We start from the raw sequence: 6,000 nt of genomic DNA, 5'->3' as shown, positions 1-6,000 counted from the left end.
GTCAACATCATTGTCAAGATGGTCACTTGTCATTTGTCTTGAAATTTAGAGAATTTCAAAGTAAAGCAACAATAAGATAGGACTACACCTATTTAAATGACTACAATAGCTACTTGGGAGGCTGAGGTGGGAGGATCACTTGAGTCCAGAAATTGAATGCTGCAATGAGCTATTATAGTGCCACTGCACTCCAGCCTGGTGACAGGGCAAGATCCTGTTTCCAAAAGTAAATGATAATAATAAAACAAATAATAAATGCCAGCAAAAATGCATAGCAACAGGAACTCACATTTATTGCTGTTGGGACTACGAAATGGTACAACCACTTTGTGCTTTTATTTACGTTTTTATTTTTATAAGTCCAAAGGGTACATATACAAGTTTGTCATTTGGATATGTTGTGTAATGGTGAGGTTTGGGTGTCTAGCTGCCCATCACCTGAATAGTAAACACTGTATCCAGTAGGTAATTTTTTAACCCTCATCTCTCTCTCAACCTCCGCCTTTTAAAGTCCCCAGAGCCTAGTCTCTCCATCTTTATGTCCATATGTAGCCTTTATTTATCTCTCACTTTTAAGTGATAACATGCAGCATTTGATTTTGTTTTTGAGTTATCTCACTTAGGATAATGGCCTCAAGCTCCATCGTGTTTTTGCAAAAGATGTCATTTCATTTTTTATGGCTGCATAGATTTCCATGGTGTGTGTGTGTGTGTGTGTGTGTGTGTGTGTGTGTATGTGTGTGCATACATATATACATATATATATAACATTTTTTTATACGATCCACCATTGATGAGCAATTAGGTTGATTCCATGACTTCACTATTGTGAATAGTGCTGTGACAAATGTATAAGTGTAGGTGACTTTTTGATAGAATGATTTCCTTTCCTCTGGGTAGGAAATCTACCCACCAGTGGGATTGTAAGGTCGAATGGTAGTTCTATTTTTAGTTCTTTGAGAAATCTCCATACTGTTTTCCACAGAGGTTGTACTAATTTGCTTTCTTAGTAAGAGTATTAGTGTTCCCTTTTCTCCACATCTTCACCAACATCTGTTATTTTTTGACTTTTTAACAATAGCCCTTTTGACTGGTTTGAGATGATACCTCATTGCAGTTTTGATTTGCATTTCTCTAACGATTAGTGATGTCTCCATTTTCTCATATAGCATTTCATAGAGCATTTTTTCACATTTATTGGTCACTTGTATGTCTTCTTTTGAGAAATGTCTATTCATGTCTTTTGCCCATGTTTTAATGTTTTTTCTTGTTGACTTGAGTTTCTTACAGATTCTTGATATTAGTCCTTTGTCAGATTCATACCTTGCAAATATTTCTCTCATTCTGTTGGTTGTCTGTTTCCTTGGTTATTTCTTTTGCTGTGCAGAAGCCCTTTAGTTTAGGTCCCATTTGTATACTTTTGATTTGTTATATTTGCTTCTGAGGTCTTAATCATAAGTCATTTGACTAGGCCAATGTTCAGAAGAGTTTATCCCAGTTTTTTCCCTAGGATTTTTATACTTTGAGGTCTTATGTTTAAGTCTTAATCCATCTCAAGTTAATTTTTGTATATGGTGAAATATAGGGGTTATAATATTATGATATATATTGGGCTTTATCCATGGTTCCTGACTCATAGCTCCCATAACCCGTATTACAGTCTTTTGTTATAATGCTTGGTGTGTTAGACTACACAAACCTTAGAGTAAGACTGACCTTCTTCTTCTGTCCCTTCACCTGCCCCAAATCAGGACTTTACTCTTCCCCCACTTCTCTGACTGTGAGTCTTAAGGCCCTCCCCAGAGAGGAGCCAGCCCTGTGCTCTGAGGGGAAGAAATGTTGATGTCATAAAGTTTCCATAAAAACCTAAGAGAACTGGGTTCAGAGAGCTTACAGATAGCTGAACACATGGAGGTTCCTGGAGGGTAGAGCCCAGGGAGAGCATGGAAGCTCCACTCTCCTTCTTCCATACCTCATCCTACACATCCACATCTCTTCAAATGTATTTGTTGCATATAAAGGATATGCCTTTATAATAATCAACAAATGTTACGGGTTTCCCTGAGTTCTGTGAACCACTCCAGCAAATTAACTGAACCCAAGGAGGGGGTCATGGAAGCCCCACCTTGAAACCAGTCAGAAGTTCCAGAGGCTTAGACTTGTAACTTGTGTCTGGAGGTTAGGGAGACAGTCTTGGGGACTGAGTCTTCAACCCATAGGATCTGACTCTGTCTCCAGGTAGATAGTGTTGGAATCAAATTAGAAGACAACCAGCTGGTGTCCACTGCTTGGGTGTGTGTGAAAAACCCCCACACATTTGGTCACAGAAATCTTCTGTGTTAATTATTGTGGTGTGAAAGCAGAGCAGAGAAAAAACATGGTTTGAGAGAGTTTTACCCTACACAGGGGTCCAGTTTCATTCTTTTGCATGTGGCTGTCCAATTTTTCCAGCACCATTTATTGAATAGGTTTTCCTTTCCCCATTGTTTATTTTTCTCAACTTTGTTGAAGATCAGTTGGTTGTAGGTACATGACTTTGTTTCTGGGTTCTCTGTTCTATTCCATTGAATTGTGTGTCTGTTTTTGTACCAGTATCATGCTGTTTTGTAGTACAGTTTAAAGGCAGGTAATGTGATGTCTCTGGATTTGTTCTGTTTGCTTAGAATTGTTTTTGGCTATTCAGGTTTTTTATTGGTTGCCTATGAATTTTGGGGGTCTTCTAATTCTGTGAAAAATGACATTGGTAATTAGATAGGAATTGCATTAAATCTGTAGATTGCTTTGGGCACTATGGCCATTTGAATGATATTGATTTTTCCAATCCGTATATATGGGGTGTTTTTCCATTTTTGTGTCATCTCTGACTTTTTTCATCAGTGTTTTGTAATTCTCCTTGTAGAGATTTTCACCTCCTTGGTTAAATGTATCCTTGGTACTTTATTTTTATTTGTGGCTATTGTATATGAGATTGAGTTCTTGATTTGGTTTTCATTTTAAATGTTGTTAATGTATAGAAATGCAACCGATTTTTGTACATTAATTTTGTATTAAAACTTAAGTCATTTATCAAGTCTAGGAGCCTATGGAGTAATCTTTATGGTTTTCCAAGTACAAGATTATATCATTAGCAGAGATAATTTGCATCCAATTTTCCAATTTGGATGCTTTTTATTTCTTTTTCTTGCCTGATTGCCCTGGTTAGTACTTCCAGTAGTATGTTGAATAGAAGGATTGAGAGTGGATATCCTGGTTGTCTTCCAGTTCTTAGGGGGAATACTTTCAACTTTTCCCAATTCAGTATGATGTTAGCTATGGATTTGTCATACATGACTCTTAATATTTTGAAGTATGGGCCAGGCGCGGTGGCTCAAGCCTGTGATCCCAGCACTTTGGGAGGCTGAGGCAGGTGGATCACGAGGTCAAGAGATCGAGGCCATCCTGGTCAACATGGTGAAACCCTGTCTCTACTAAAAATACAAAAAATGAGCTGGGCATGGTGGTGCATGCCTGTAATCCCAGCTACTCAGGAGGCTGAGGCAGGAGAATTGCCTGAACCCAGGAGGCGGAGGTTGCGGTGAGCCGAGATCGCGCCATTGCACTCCAGCCTGGGTAACAAGAGCGAAACTCCGTCCCCCCAAAAAAAAAAAAAAAAATATATATATATATATATATATATTTTGAAGTATGTTCCTTTGATGTTTGAGGATTTTTTTTAAATCATGAAGGGATATTCAATTTTATTAAGTGCTTTTTCTACATCTATTGAGATGATTATGTTTTTTATTTTAATTCTGTTTATGTGGTGACTCGAATTTATTGCATACATTGAATCATGCTTGCATCCCCAGGATAAAACTGACTTGACCATGATAGATTACCTTTTTGATGTGCTGTTGAATTCAGTTTGCTAATATTTTGTTGAAGATTTTTGCATCTATATTCATCCAAGATATTGACCTGTAATTTCCTTTGTGTGTGTGTGTGTGTACTTGCCAGATTTTGGTATGAGGATGATACGGATTTTGTGGAATGGATTAGGGAGGAATTCCTCCTCCTCAAGTTTTTGGAACAATTTTAGCAAGATTGATACCAGTTCTTCTTTGTATGTCTGATAAAATTTGGCTGTGAATCTGTTTGGTCTTGGGCTGGTTTTTTTTCTTGGTAGATTTTTTATTACTGACTTGATTTCATTTCCTGTTATTGTTTGTTTAGAATTCATTTCTTCCTGGTTCGATCTTGCACAGTTGTGTTTTCAGTAATTTATCCCTTTCCTCTAATTTTCTAGTTTGCATAGAGATGTTTATAGTAGTCTCTGATGATCTTTGTATTTCTGTGGCATCAATTGTAATGTCATTTTTATTATTTTTATTGTAATTATTTGAATCTTCTGTCTTTTTTCTTGAGTATTCCAGATAGAGTTCTATCAATTTTGTCTATCATTTTAAGAAATAAACTTTCCATTTTGTTGTTTGTACAGTACTTTTTGTGTCAATTTCACTTAGTTCTGCTCTGATCTTTGATATTTCTTTTCTTCTGTTAGCTTTGGGTTTAGTTTGCTCTTGGTTTTCTAGTTCCTTGAGGTGCGATGTCAGATTTTTAATTTAAGCCCTTTCTAGTTTTCTGATGTAGGCATTTAACCCTATAAACTTTCTTCTTAGCAGAGCTTTTGCTGTATCCCTGAGGTTTTGGTATATTGTGTCTCTATTTTCATTCATTAAAAACAAAAAACAAAAAAAGACCTTTTTCATTTCTGCCTTAACTTCATTGTTTACCCAAAAGTCATTCAGGGGCAATTTGTTTACTTCCCATGTGCATGTGTGGTTTTGAGAGTTGCTGATATTATTCTACTCTGGTCCAAGCAAATACTTGATATGATTTTGATTTTTTTGAATTTATTGAGAATTGCCATGACCAAGCATATAATTGATTTTGGAGAATTTTCCATGTGCAGCTAAGAAAAGTGTGTATTCTGCAGTTTTGGGGTGGAACGTTCCGTAGACATCTATTAGGTCCATATGGTCAAAAGTTCAGGCCAGGCCTGGTACCTGTAATCCCAGCACTTTGGGAGACTAAGGCAGGTGGATCACTTGAGGTTAGGAGTTTGAGATCAGCCTGGGCAATGTGGCAAAGCCCCGCCTCTACTAAAAATATAAAAATTATCCAGGCATGAGGTAAAATTATCCCAGCTGAGGTAGGAGGATGCTTGAACCTGCGAAACGGACATTACAGTGAGCTGAGACTGTAATACTGCACTCCAGCCTCGGGAACAGAGCAAGACTCAGTCTCAAAAAAAAAAAAAAAAAAAAAAAGTCTAATTTCAGTCTGGAGTTCTTTGTTAGTTTTTTACTTTGATGATCTGTCTAGTGCTGTCAGTGAGATGTTGAAATCTCCCACTATTATTGTATTGCTGCCTCTCTTTTCCTAGGTCTAACAGCAGTCACTTTATAAATCTGGGTGCTCCGGTGTTGGGTGCCTATACATTTAGGATAGTTAAAATCTTTTTGTTGAATGGAACACTTTATCATTATACAATGCCCTTCTCTTTTTTTCAACTGTTGTTTGTTTAACATCTGTTTTATCTGAGATAAGAACAGTAACTCCTGCTCTTTTTTGTTTTCCATTTGCATGATATATCTTTTCCATCCCTTTACTTTGAGTCTGTGAGTGTCTTTACACATTAGGTGGGTCACTTACAAGCAGAAGATGGTTGAGTCTTATTTTTTTTATCCAATTTTCCAATCTATACATTTTAAGTGGAGCATTTAGGCCATTTATATTAAAGGTTAATATTGGTATGTGAGGTTTTGTTCCTGACATAGAGTTGTTAGTTGCTTTGGAATCTAAATGGTGTAATTGCTTCATAAGATTTGTGAACTTTGTACTTATGCGTGCTTTTATGGTGGTGAGTATACATTCTTTCACGTCCATGTTTAGAACTTCTTTGATCATTTCTTGTAGAGCTGGTCTGGTGATGACGAATTTCCTTAGCAATTCTGGGAA

This window comes from Cebus imitator, unplaced genomic scaffold (genome assembly GCF_001604975.1).
Source record: "Cebus imitator isolate Cc_AM_T3 unplaced genomic scaffold, Cebus_imitator-1.0 Scaffold433, whole genome shotgun sequence".
Taxonomy (NCBI): Eukaryota; Metazoa; Chordata; class Mammalia; order Primates; family Cebidae; genus Cebus; species Cebus imitator.
This window is presented reverse-complemented; position numbering follows the sequence as displayed.